Consider the following 15070-nt stretch of genomic DNA (forward strand, 5'->3'; position numbering starts at 1 on the left):
TAACCATATTGTGCATTTGTTAGCTAAATGGTAAGATTAAAAGTGAGATTTGTTTTTTCTGCTTATTGTAAGAGCTTTACTTTAGTTACGAAGCAGTGATACGTGGTTAAGAAATGTTTCATGTGAGTTATATTTACCTGGGAATGCATGCAAGACATTTCATGCAAGAAATCAGCACTTTGTGGCTAAGTGCGTTACGTCATACTCCTGAGAAGTGAGCAATTTACATTGGACAACATAGATGTAAGAAATGTGCAGTTACTGGAAGAAGTCTTTTGCATATCGTTTTTGGCACCTTTCCCTGAAATACTTCATGAAAGCAAAAGTACTCCTTGCACAACCCAGAGGTCAGTTACATTTCACTTCCTCTTCACCTGAACTTTGTTATTGCAGGACACCATCCTGTCAACTTGCAGATGCTGCTGGGGCTGAAGTTTGGAGAAAGAATTAATGAGAGAGTTTGTCTCATTAAATAGAACTATGGACTTCATTCATAGCAGTTCTGTGTGAGTAACATCATAACTATGAATAAAGAACTTGCATCTATATAGTCCACTTCATGAGCACCTCTCAGTGAATTATTTTTTGACATACAGTTACTGTTGTGGACAGATACACTGTGACCAATTTCCACAGAATATGATCCCACAAGTACCAATGGTATAAGTTATTCTGTTTTTTGGTAGAGTTGTTGAGGGATGAACGTTTGCAAAGACGCTGTTCGGCTCCTTGCTTCTTGGCAGATTCTGCCATGAGATCATTTCTGGCCACCTGAATGCACCACCTATAGCTGCTCTAATACTGCAGTACGTTCTCAGTAACACATGGAATTCACTGCTCAGGATTTTGGTTCTTGCTAACTATTAGTGAGTATGCCTTGCTAAAACCTGTAAGTGATGTTGAGCTTACAAAAAGATGCAATGCAGAAGGAGTTGTTGAATGCTAAAAAAAAATCTGCTAGACGGTGCTACACAAATAGAGGTACACACCTGTCATTTACGGTCTCATTCACCATTCCCTAGGGACTGTATGCAACGTCAACAAATGCTTATTTTACTAGTTCAAGTCAATAGTATTTGGGTTTTTTTTTATCAGTTGAAGCATGGAGTGTAAGTGTAAGGAACTAGAATCACAGAAAGGTTGCAGCACAAGAGATACCATTCACTTTTCAAATTCTTACTACTCTTCTAGAGTCATAGAGGCGTACAGCGTGGAAACAGACCCTTCGGTCCAACTCATCCATGCTGACCAGATATCCCAACCCAATCTAGTCCCAAGTGCCAGTACCCGGCCCATATCCCTCCAAATCCATCCTATTCATATATCCACTCAGGTGCCTTTTAAATGTTGCAATTGTACCAACCTCCACCACTTCCTCTGGCAGCATGTTACCACCCTCTGCGTGAAAAAGTTGCCCCTTGGGTCTCTTTTATATCTTTCCCCTCTCACCCTAAACCTGTGCCCTCTAGTTCTGGACTCCCCCATCCCAGGGAAAAGATCTTGTCTATTTACCCTATCTGTACTGCTCATGATCTTATAAACCTCTCTAAAGTCACCACTTAGCCTCCACTGCTGTAGGGAAAACAGCCCCAGCCTATTCAACCTCTCCCTAAAGTTCAAATCCTCCAACCCTGGCAACATCCTTGTCAATCTTTTCTGAACCTTTTCAAGTTTCACAAACATCCTTCCGATAGGGACAAGACCAGAATTGCAGGCAATATTCCACCTGCTGGTTTCATTTGGCTAGCTCTACTCCCTTGCCATTTTTTGTGTATTGCTACAATATATTTCCACTTCTTGCTGGTTCTTTTGGAAGTCATTGATTGATTCTGCTTCACTACTGTCTTCAGACAGGGAAATCAACTTATTACCTCTTGCAGCATTTGGATGGCTGTTTTTCTCAGATCGTTTGGTTCTTCTGCCAGTCACTTTAATCTGTATTTTCTGGTTCTTGACCATTTGTCAATGGGGATGGGTTTCTCTCCATTTACTCTGTCTACAGCTGTCGAGAATTACCTCCTGTAAGGTTAAGCACTAGAGCTGTTTTGGCACTTCATTATTTGGGATATTTTATGAAAAGGGTATTAAAACAAGGTATGTCATACATTGTTTATTCACCTGGATGATACCAGGAATGAGAAACTTCAGTTACGAAGATTCATTTAGGAAGGCTGTGAACATGTCAAAAGGTTTCATTGGAAATATGCAGGGATATGTTGGAGCTGGTTACAGAATGAACAAATAAAATATGAGGAACACTTCTACCTTTCAGTAAGATTGTGGCTGATCTTTGTGTTTTGAATTAAACATTCCCATCAACTCCAGATCATCTTCGATTCTAGTTAAACAAGAGTATTTGGTCTACTTCAGAACTTAAATATATTCCGTCATCCACAAAGAAATTCCCTTACCTTTATCTAAAAGGGCTACCCATAATTTTAAAAACATGTTCTCTAGTTCTGGACTCACCCACAAGAGAAAACATCTTTTCCATGCCTACCTTGCCAAGACTATTCAGCATCTTTCAAACTTGAATCAAATCTCACTCTTTTAAGCTCCAAATCAAGCAATACCAGGCTATCCAGTCTTTTGTCGTAAGATAATCTCAGCAGTCATTGATCCAACCCCTCAAGGATCATGTGTCCTGCATGTGGCAACGTCTAAAGGTAACATATTGGACCTGCCTGACATTTACAAATCTTTTGAAACAGACTGTTGGAAATAAGTCATTTTTGATCTAAAAGGACTGCTAAGGAAGAGGATTTAAGGTATTGGGGCAGATTTCATGGGAGTATGTTATATAGCTTTTATTAAGATTGGAAAATGTTGATTAGAAATTGAAGTTGTGTAGAGCAGAGAATAGTGATGTATTTGGACTGGTGTTTTTCCCATTGAACATGGTATATGGTGCTTCCCAAGGATAAGTGCTCGGACCACTGCAATCTCTTTAGTAAATAGAAATGGCAGATATTGGAACTGAGTAAGTTCTGCCTATGATATCTATCTTGAAAGTGGGACAAACATTATGGATGATCCAATTGACTGCAGCATAGATAGGCAATACATAATATGTAACAGAGTGGACAGACAAGTGACAGAGGTTAATGCAGGGAGTTATGAAGTGAGTGTCAATAAATATGGGGTTGGAGAAGCATCAGAGGAGGAAGAAAGTCGACCTTCTTCAGAACAATGAAATGATGTGTTTTGGCAGAAGGGGTAATAAAAGACAGTTTTAGTTAATGAGACCCCTTTAAATTATGCAGGAACATAGGGATTTGGGACTTATGTACACAGTTCCTTAAAGATTCTGTGAAATGTTGAGAGAGTAGTTAGCAAAATAGATGGAATCTTGAGCCTAATAATTGAGGTCTCGAGTCCAAAAGCAGGGAGGTTGTGCTGAACCCTTTATCGAACCCTGCATAGGCCACAATTCGAATATCCAGTTCAGGTCACCACACTTTAGAAAAGATATGTGAAGATCCCCAAGAGTAGGGTAGAGAAATTTACTTCAGTACTTCCAGACATTCAAAAATTTAGGTTAATTTGGAGAAGCTGAGGGTATACTGCAAATTAGATTGAAGTAGATTTGATGGGATTTTGACAGGTTTAGAAAACAATAAACAATTTCTATTAGCTATGTAAAAGGCCACAGATTTAAGGGTTGGGCAAGTTGGAGGGATGTGAAGAAGAATACTTTTGCGCAGCAAATGGTAAAGATCTGGAATTCTCTCTGAGGGTGGTGAAAGTGGAGGTTATGTTTTCCGCAGGACATTGGGCTATTTGAGAGGAATAAACTTGCAGCTCTGTGTGATTAGAACAAGTACAGTGGATTGGCAGGTTTGCTCCACGGAGGGTCAGTATGGAAGTGATTGGCTGAAAGACCTCCTTAGATTCACCAATTTGTATATAAGGAAAGTTGTCAAAAGTATGGAATCTTTTGCATCAGGGAACATTTGTGATAAGATATCTTTTAGAAAAAATGTGGGTAGCTATTTGAAAGTAGTGGGCCCAAGGAAATCTTGAACAATGGGATTTTCAATACTTAAGTCAAGTTGCAATGAGCAAAACTAGTTCCTTTTGCTTTTTATTCAAATTTCTTTGCTTTTGAATCTGTGAACTCCAAAACGCACAAGTCATTCCTGTTACCAGTGTAACTTATTTTCAAGATATAACACTTTTAATAATTTTATACTTGTGTTTTAATTATTTATCTTTAAATGTTTATTCATCATATTCAAAAAGGACTAAAATTTATCAAAAGCATTTATTACAGAGAAGCATATGGATTATTATTTGGGGGAAAAAAATGGTTGTAGCCTCTTAGCCCAGGATTCTAATTGCAGCCTAATGTTATAGGATAAGGGTCACATTTTTGAAGTAAGAGGCAGTATGTATGAGGGGCAAAAGAAAGAAATCTTAATATATCATTTCAGAATTATTTACAAATTAATTCACTGCCAGTTCAGATGCCTCTGCCCCATGAAAAGAATTGCCTTGAATACTTCCATTATTGTCTCTTGCATTTTTCCGATTATTAATTTGTAGTATGTCAATTTAAGGCAGAATATTTGATATAATTGATCAGTGATCTTCATCTGTTATTCTGGATGCTAAGCAGCTACCCGGCAGTCTGCCCGACAGTGTCAGGTTGGAATTTAACAAATCATTATTTCTGATAAGGCCTACACACGTTCCTAATGTGAGAATTATAAATTGTCTATTATCTTATTTTACAAGCAATGTGACTAGTAAGCAGTTAGCGCTAAACAAATTGGCTAAAAATTATGTTTTGCTAATTCTACATGATATTGCTTACGTTTTTCTTAATTTTGAAATATTATTTCAACTTTAACATTATTGAAGTACCCTTTTACCATCTTCTGTTCCAGCAATGTTGTTTTTCTAAGGAGTGGTAGGAACCTTTTTATCTGATAACCAATTTATTTCCTGTTGAATTCAAGTAGTATTCTCTAAAAGTGAGCTGTTAATTCATCATTATTGACCCTCTTATCTGCAAGAATATCCTGAATTGCAACTGACAGGAAATTAATTTAAATGAGGATTTTTTGCGTGTGTTGTTTAAGTGGATGTGGTTTGTGGCTAGCTTCTTTACCAGGTTGCATTAGCAGATAGATTTTCATGCAGGTATGCAAGGTTTTGTTTTGCTTCATTAATCACCTCTTTTCTGAATGGTTACATGAGAGGATTTGAAAGAGTTAACGTTGAGATATAACCGGAAAGCCTAGGTAACTGTGAGGAATTGCACAGATGTGTTTTTCAGCAACTTGCTTAGGAAAATAATTTATCAAAATTTGACAGGCTCATGTGCTGTTATAGAAGACTAGATTTTTACAGCACTATGGAGACTCTGTACTTTCAAACTGACAGCTGGAACTGGATGTTTTTGAGTCCTGTCTCCATCTCCAATTGGAAGCCGTTTCACTGGTGATGGAAAGGAGGTGAGAAGTTCCTGAATTGACTAGGACATTTGAGAATACTAGATGGTTCATTAGATGCAAATTGCTTTGTTGGAAGTGAACCCAATTTGTGGGAATCGTTGCTTTATTGGTAGTTCATAAAAGCTCTGAATGTTTGATGTGGTGAATTTAATTGCTACTGCTTAACCTAAAACTAATGACACTAGAGGTCACATGAGTAAGGCAAGTCAGAACATGGTGTACAAATTATTCATCCAAGCATTCACTCCTTTCAATAAAAGAATAAACAATTATATGCACAACCATTTACAGTTTACAATTTTCTCACTATAGGTGGTCAATAAATAAAAGTATCATTCATGAGCAAAACTGCATTAATTCTAGTTTGTCTCACTTTTGTAACTATCTGTTATTGCATACAAAATCTTTGAATAGTACAGGTCTCCTGATGGTACACATTGTTGGCTTTTCATCTGGTATCAGCTCATTGCTGCGTTGATGTTCCTTAACTGGGGAATGTCATCCTAGTGCTTTTGCTAGGGTAATTTGTAATTTATTGCCCTTACTGTAAAGCACCTGTAACATTGTCTTTATCAGCTGCTCTGGGCAATCCTCCATCACTGAGTTTGGTTGGTTTACTTAATTTTCTATCACCATTTTGGTGAGATTCGCCAGGAGCTTCCTATCTGAGCCACTTCTTTGGTGTTGTGAGCCCTTTTGCTCTGGATGTACAACAGTGATGTAAGCTCATTCCATCATAGCAGCAGAGACAAAGCTTTTCAATGTGACGATGGTGAATCACAGTTGGCTATTCACATGTTAACCCATAATTGTTTGTAACTACTTGAGTATCTTGGACAGAGACTCATCTGTGCCACAGCAGAGGTATGTACCAAGACTGCCCCAATTGATTTTCCACTATCATCCATTACAAGGGTCAATCAACTCCCATTGTTAGAGTAAACAGGTTGTGAATTTCTTGCAGCATTGGATTCAGGAAGAGTCACTTGTGCTCACACTGAAGGCATCCTCCTGTTGTGCTGTTTTCTTCTCATGAGGCATGTGCTCCCCTCCTCCAAGTTTTTGATCTTGCTCATTGCCTGCACCTTTTGAACCAAAATCTGTAGGCCCCAGTTGCAGGAACAGAGTATGACTACTTCAGCTACTGTCTAGTGCTGCGACATTCTATCAGGACGGCAAATAAGGCTTCAAGCTTCATTCATTACACGTAACCTGTATGTCCTCTCATATAGGATTTGAATCTAGTTCACCACCAACCATTGATGAAAGGTCTGAACGAATACAGTGTGGCCTAGCACACGTTCTTGTCATGCCAGAATTCCATGTTGTACTCTCGATTACCCCAAAATTCTGCTGCCCTGCTCCCTCTGAAACAAGCATGTCTGTGATGACAGGATGCTACTGTAAAGATGGTAGACAAGGCACAACTGGATTCTGGTGGCGGAGTAGATGGGAGATGAAAGGGCAGAGGTTCTTCAAGTAGCATCCAACTGTCAGCCCTTGAGACATGATGTTTTTGGGATTTAATGCGAAGTGTGAGCACTATCTGATACTGCCATCTCCTTGGCTGGACAGTGTGCACAGGATTAGGAATGTCGAAAAGTGTTGCTCGGAGACAAAGCTGGCCCACGTAACGTGTCGCAGATGAAATATTGCCCTTACAGTCAAACACTGTCCATGTTGTTCCCTCAAAACTGCTTTCTACTACACAGGCACACTTCTGTCTAGCTCCCCTCTCCTGGCTGCAGACAAATGCAGAAACCCTTCTTCCTGCAGCCACTTGAACAGCAGAGCCTCTTTCTCCATCACCCCATTCCTCCCCAGCTTTGCTGCACCCCCTCTATCCTGTTCCCCACTGACGTGAGTCTGAATGCCACCAGCCTGATCCCCTCAACTTGAATCAGAGTGGCACCAGGCCTTCAATGTCTCCCAATCAGTAGTTGGCAACCATTTTCCTGCCAAAAAGGTATCAGTCAGTGCAGACCAGTCTCCCACTTTCTGAATATACTGCACACAGGCAGCAGCATCATGCACATGCACAGACACCAAAGATGCTCAGGCAGAGCAGGAGGAGTTTGAGTAGTCTCCCAGGCACTGCTGGGAATAATCCAGGGCAAAGGCATCTTGGGAAATTGTGGGACAATCCTGTCAAATACAGGATGGTTGGTCACCCAGCATTCTGTTTTCTAACATTTCTCCTTTGGGTAACAGCCTTTAAGCGCTTTGAACATCCGAGAGGAGGATATGCTGATGAGGGTCAAGCAAATGTTTTAACCGATGCTTTCAGATATGTGACTCACCTCCTGTGGCCAGTAGGACTTCAACACAGTGTTTCTGGCCCAGAGCTAGGGCCATTTCTGTTATATTACAAGAGCCACCTCATATTTGACGTATAATTCAGGTACTTTAACAGTCTCCCTTCTGAAAACCATGATTGATCCCAAGTCAATCATAAAATGCATCTGGTGTTCTGGTCAAGGTTGTAACACACCTGAATGCCAGTCGTTAATACTGCAGCAAAGGCCTGAAAGGATGTGCAAATATCAACTTTCTCACTTTCTACCTGCCAAAGGAAGTGCAGTACAACTGTTAATGTCAACTTATTGACTTGTAGAAATCAAATGAAACTGAACCATTAAGAAAATGAATACTGGTACCATTCTGAAACGCACAACAACATGCTGGATGTATATTTCAGCAGCCAATGAGAAATGTGGATGAATAATTGTCTTGGTGGTGACTTTTCAACAACACGGGTACAAGTACTTGGCATAACTAAACAGAACAAGGCAGGGAGTGTGGAGAAACAAACCAGGTAAATGTCAAGAATACAAATCAGCTAACTTTCACGCAGAATTTACCAATGGATTTACTTATCTATAATTGTATTTAATATTCTGAAAAGGCATGTGAAGGGCTATATACTGTTCATAGATAATCTATTAGATTTTTGAAAAGCATAGGTGCAGAACAAGTTAATCCTGACTCCAGCGAGGGAGGAAAGCAGCAAATTGTGAATATGAAAACTTGGCAGCAAGATGACTGCTGACTGACAGTTGGGGTTTCCACATTAAATGCTGGATATATTGGTATTTAAGTATGGATGGTCAAATGTATTTTTTTAAAAAAACATCAAATTCATCACTTGAAATAGAGCAAAGATGTATATTTTTAGAAAAAAAAAGACAACTCCATCCTTCTGCAATGGTAAACCGATATCATTTTACCATTTGCACTGTATTTGAAAATGGAATGGTTTAATGTAGTAATTATGAGCTATGTTTCTGAATTTCTGAAACTACAGTTATATTACTGTAAATGACTTCATTTTAGATAAATGTGATTAATATGATATAAAAATTGAAGATGTGAATATAAAACATTAGCTAATGATTTCTTCACTTCATCTCCCCTCTGTTGACCACTGTGTTGATTCATTCCTGGGATATGCTTTCATGTGCAAACTTTTTTTCCATTCCCATCTTGAATCAGTAACTACCCCCATCATTTCTCTGTGTAGATCACTGGAGCAGGAGCTTGAGCTAAATTTCATAACTGATACAGGAACAGTGAAGCCAATTAGAACACTTTATTAGCTCAACTAAACTACTGTTAACTAAGTAAGAACCAAAAGAACCGCGAACACTGTAAATCAGAAACACAAACAAGTTGCTGGAAAAGCTCAGCATGTCTGGCAGCATCTGTGAAGAGGAATCAAAGTTAACATTTCTGTTCCGGTCATCCTTCCTCAGAACCGGACCCAAAGCATTGACTTTGATTTATCTTCACAGATGCTGCCAGACCTGCTGAGCTCTTTCAGCAACTTCTGTTTTTGTTAATGTTAACTAACTCTTTGTATAGACATTAGACTTGGAAGCTTTCCAGTTTTTTTCAATGGAGAAACTGAGAGCCATCTGGGGAGCTAAATTCTTCATCTGCCTAAAGGACTTTTCAGCATGGTCGTCTGATAACTGTTGGAAGTGACTGCTGACTGATGAGAGATACTGCATTTCATTGAATAATACAAGTTTTATTGTAGGGATTCTTATGCCAGGATAGATGTTGTTTGTATTTGTATAGATATATTTTCCTGTGATATTAAAAACAAAGTATGTTCACAATTCTTGTGAAGTAGCTGAAGGAAATTAATGAAGCCATGAGTATTCAATGCAGACATAGGATCATGTAAATTAAGAGGAGGAATGGTTCATTTGACCCCTCAAGTCAGCTGTACCATTCGGTAAGGTTATAATTGATCTGATTGTGGCCTCGACTCCAGTTTAAAACTTAACTCTAATACCCTTAGATTCTTGAATGACAAGGGACTCAATGTAACTCAGCCTTAAATATGTTCAGAATTCCTGTCTCCTTCACTGTCTGGGGAAGTAACTTGCACAAATCTACAAACTTGCACAAATCTACAAGCTTCACAAAAAAGTCTGTTAATTTTTATCTTAAATGGAGACCATTTACTTGTAAACAGTGTTCCCTAGGTCTTGTGTCTCCCACAAAAGAAAACATACTTTCAGCATCCACCCTAAAAGTCCCCTTGAGCACTTATTTGTTTCAGTAGATCTCTTTCCATTCATTGAAAAGCCAGTGGATGGAGACTCAATCTGTCAAACATATTTTCTCTTCAGATAGCCCCTTCATCTCGAGAGCAGTTGAGTGAACATGTTCTAAACTGCTCCGAATACAATTATATCCAGTAAAAGATGAGACCAGACTGTACAGAGTGCCATAAATGTGGTCACACCAATTCCTCACACAACTGTAGCAAAACTTCCTTGCATCTGTATTCCATTCCCCTTTGAATCATAGAGTCCTACAGCACAGAGATAGGCCCTTTGGTCCAAACTGATCCATACTGACCAAAATGTCCATCCACGCTAACCCCATTTGCGTGCACTTGGCCCATATCCTTCTAAACTTTTCCTATCCAAATATTTGTCTAAATGCCTTTTAAACGTTGTTGATGTACCCATCTCAACCACTTCCGCTGGCAGCTCATTCCATATCTGTGCCACCTCTGTGTTTTAAAAAAAAAGTTGTCCAGGTTCCCTTTTATTCTTTCCTCTCTAACCTTAAACTAATGCCCTCTAGTCCTCGATTCCCCAATCCTAAGAAAAAGAGAGTACATTCACCCGCTTCTTGCCTCTCATAATCTTACATATTTCTATAAGATCCCCCCCACTCTCCTATGCTCTAAAGAAAAAAAACTCCTCGCTTGTCCAATCTCTCCTTATAACACAAATCGTTGAGTCCAGGCAGCATCCATATAAATTTCTTCTGCCCTCTTTACAGTTTAATAACATCCTTCTAAAGCAAGGTGACCAAAACTGAACATAATACTCCAAATGCGGCCTTACCAATGTCCTGTACAGCTGCAACGTAACTTCACAATTTGTATAATCACTGTCCTGATCAATGAAAGCCAGTGTGCCAAAAGCCACCTTCATTGCTCTGTCTACCTGTGACTCTACTTTCAGAAAACTATGAACCTGAATTCCAAGATCCCTCTGTTCCAGTGCATTCCTTAAGGCTTCACCATGAAACTCCTATTATGATTTGACTTTCCAAAATGCAAGACCTCACACTTACCCAATATTAAACTCCATTTGCCATTTCTCAGCCCACTTCCCCAGCTGCTCAATGTCCTGCTACAATTTCTGATAACCTTCCTGTCTGTCCACGATACTGCCTATTTTAGTGTCATCTGCAAATGTATTAATCATGCCTTGTACATTCTTATCTGAATCATTGATATAGATAACAAATAGTAATGGGCCCAGCACCGACTCCCGAGGCACTTCACTACTCTCACAACCTATTTTATCCATCTCCTGTTGTTATTAGCTCGCAAATATTTTACCCATGCTGCAATGTTACCCCCCCCCGCCATACCATGAACACTTATTCTGTAGAGTAAGGTTTGATGTGACACCTTGCCACCTTTATGGAAATCCAAATATGACACGTTCACAGGTTCTCCTTTAGTCCTCAAAGGACTGTAATAAACCAATCAAACACAATAAGCCTTTCACAAGCCCATGTTAACTCTGCCTGAATGCATTGAGGTTTCCCATATACCTTTCATAATGCTATTGTATTATCTCCATAATTGCTGTAAACATTTTCTCTGACAGATGTTGAGCTCTTTAATAATTTCTAGCTTTTTGCCTGCTATTTTTTGGAATAGAGAAGTTACATTCACGATTTCATTATTTCCAATCTCACGTGAGCTTTCCAGAATGTAGGCAATTTTGAATGAAACCAAATCTATCTCAGCAGCCACTACTTTTAGGCTGGTATCCAGCAGGTCCATGTGATTTGTTAAGTTTTTAGTTCTAATGGTTTTCCATGGTGATTGTGGTTGTTTTAATTCCCTTTTCTCCATTTCAACTCTTGGTTCACAACTATTTCTGGGATGTTATTTTGTGTTTACTACAGTGGAGACAGGTTCAAAATGTCTGGTCAGCTTATCTGCTATTCCCATATTTTCCTTTGTTAATTCCCTGACACGCTCTCTAGAGGCTGCGCACTCACTTTAATTATCATTTTTCTTTCTAAATGTCTGTCAAAACTCTTGCTGTTTTTATTTTCAGCTGGTTTTCCTCTCCAATTCTAATTTCTCTTTCCTTGTTTCTGTCTTGGACATACTATAAAAAAAGAAAATCCTCTCACCTGTCTTTATGGGATTACCGGCTGCCTTGTTCAATTTGACACCGTCTCTAAATTCCTCATGATTTGGAGATGCTAGTGTTGGACTGGGATGTACAAAGTTAAAAATCCCACAACACCAGGTTATAGTCCAACAGGTTTAATTGGAAGCACACTAGCTTTCGGAGTGACGCTCCTTCATCAGGTGGGGAGCGACACTCCGAAAACTAGTGTGCTTCCAATTAAACCTGTTGGGCTATAACCTGGTGTTGTGTGATTTTTAACTTTAAGTTCCTCAGTTAGCTACAAAGAGTGCAAATTTAAAACAAAATTCTGCAGATTGAAACAAACAGAGGAAATGCTGGACAAACTCAACAGACCAGTTCAGAAACACTTCTGAAGAAGTCATTTTGGACTCATGATGTTAACTCTGTTTCTGTCTCCATGATGACGACGCCAGACCTGCGGAGTTTTTCCAGTACTTCCTTTTTATCACAGCACATCCTGCCTCTCTAGAGTCTTTCCTTCTCACTCAAATGTATGTTTGCCAAGTGTTATAAAATACCTCTGCAAATGTCTGCTACTACAACTCTACTCTTCTATCGGTTAACCTAATTTCCCAGTTCCCTTTCCCTCATCTGCAGTAAGAAATGGTGTTCTTTAGCAGATCAAAAAGTTGTGATCTCAGCAAAGGCTAATTTCTTGTCATTTGGCTGTAAAGAATTTGAGTATTTGTTGAAGAATTATAGATTTGGCCAAAGCTTTAGAAGCACACTCATCAGAACATTTGCAAGAATGCTAATAGAAAGAAGAGCAATGTTTTTTTATACTGTATGAGAAGTGAATGCTGAATGCTAAATGGATTCTGGTAGAAGTATGGCCACCTGATGAGTGTGACATGAGAATCCTCAAAAAAGTCTGTCTTCAACAATACAAAGGTTAGCTTGATTCAGTAAATTGTTCCAGTGATTTAGAAACATAGAAAGTAGGAGAAGGAGTGCAATGGCAATTGCTTCTCAATGCCAGGTATCTGGGTTTGATTCTAGCCTTGGGTGACTGTGTGGAGTTTGCACGTTCTCCCGGTGTCTGCATGGGTTTCAACTTAGTGCTGTGTGCAGTTCAAAGATGTGCAGGTTAGGTGAATTGGCCACACTAAATTGTCCGTAGTGTCCAGGCTGAGTGGCTAATATGAAGTTATGGGAATAGGGTAGTGATTTGGTTGTGACGCTGTTTGGAGGGGTGGGGAAAACCCAATGGGCCAAATGGCCCCTCTCTGCAGTGTGGGGATTCTATGCATAGGCAACACGGGTGCTTAAGTTTGCTCTGCCATTCAATATAATCATAGCTGGTGATCAAGATTTCCAGTTGTTGCAAACACTTCCTGTGTTTACTCTGCCTACTTTTAGAATTTTATAGATTTCTATGAGATCTCCACTCATTCTTCTAAACCCCAGTGGAAATAATTCTAACTGATCCGGTCTCTGTCAGTCCTGCTATCCCAGGAATCAGACTAGTAAACCTTTGTTTTACTCTCTGCATTGCCAGAACAACCATCCTCAGTTGTGGTCTCACCAGGGATCTGCACAATTGCAGAAAAACATCCCTGCTCTCATATTTGAATTTGCTTGCTATGAATGCCAACTTGCTATTTGCCTAATAGCTTTGACAAAGGGTCAGTTAGACTCGAAACGTCAGCTCTTTTCTCGCCTTACAGATGCTGCCAGACCTGCTGAGATTTTCCAGCATTTTCTCTTTTTTGCTATTTGCCTTCACTGCCTGCCATACCTCGATGCTTACTTTCAGTGACTGGTATACAAGGATACCCAGGTGCCCCCCCCTCCTTGAACCTCCCAATTTACCAATCTATCATCATTCTGATAACAATCTGCCTTCCTATTTTTGCTGCCAAAGTGGATAGCCTTACAGTTATCTACTTTGTAGTTTATTTGCCATGCATTTGCACACTCATTCAACTTGTCCAAATTGCACTGAATCTCTGCATCCTCCTCACAGTTCACCCTCTCACCCAGCTTTGTGTCATCTGCAAACTTTAAATTATTACATTAATCTTCATCTAAATCATTATAATATGTTATGAATAGCTGATGATCCCTGCAATATCCCAAGTCACTACCTGCCAATCAGTAAAGACCTTTTCATTTCTATTCCCTTTCCTGTCTGCCTATCAGTTCTCTATCCATGTCAATACACTAACGTCAATCCCATGTGCTTTAATCTTGTATGATAATCTCTTCTCTGGGACCTTACTGTAGAAAAACTGAGCTCCATTATCAAAAAGAGACTGGGTGGCCTTTAAAAAATATCCTTACATTTATATAATACTTTGCACAACCACCAGCCATCCCAAAGTGCTTTGGGATGAAAACATTTGAAATGTAACCACAATTGTCATATAGGATTTGCAATAAGACCTATAAGCAGCAGTGTGATAATGACCAGTAATTTATTTTTTTCTCAAGTTCGTTGTGGAATCAGTTTTGGCCAAGACACCCAGAGGAAGCTTCTCTAATCCTTCACAAAGTAGTGTCATGGAATCTTTTACATTTACTTAAGCAGGCAACTAGAGTCTTGGTTTAGCATCTCATCTAAAAGACATTTTATACTAAAAGACATACTCCCTCAATACTGGCACAAGAATGTCAGCCTTGTTTTTTTTTCTGTACTCCTACTCTAGAGTCACTGCATGAAGTTCAACAAGTTTTCTCAGTTAATATTTTGAATTGTAGAAATTTTAGGAGTGATTAGTAGTTCATTGCTAAAGTGATAGAACATACATTTCTGCTGGCAATTGTCTCTTGTCTCAATTTAGCCAGGAATGAAGGAGAAAGTAACAGCCAAGTCACTCTGTGCAAGTATTTAGAAAAATAGTGTTGCTGCATAGAAAGATCTACAAGGATAATGGAAAGAAGCTCACAATTTTTGAAAGTAAC

General features: G+C 39.2%; 1 protein-coding gene across 3 annotated transcripts in view; it reads left to right on the forward strand.

The window, feature by feature from the left end:
• Window positions 1-15070, forward strand: part of LOC140463463 (G protein-coupled receptor kinase 5-like) — a 233790-nt gene that overhangs the window by 59351 nt on the left and 159369 nt on the right. The window lies entirely within an intron of this gene.

The sequence above is a fragment of the Chiloscyllium punctatum genome, chromosome 38 (assembly GCF_047496795.1).
Source record: "Chiloscyllium punctatum isolate Juve2018m chromosome 38, sChiPun1.3, whole genome shotgun sequence".
NCBI classification, from domain to species: Eukaryota; Metazoa; Chordata; class Chondrichthyes; order Orectolobiformes; family Hemiscylliidae; genus Chiloscyllium; species Chiloscyllium punctatum.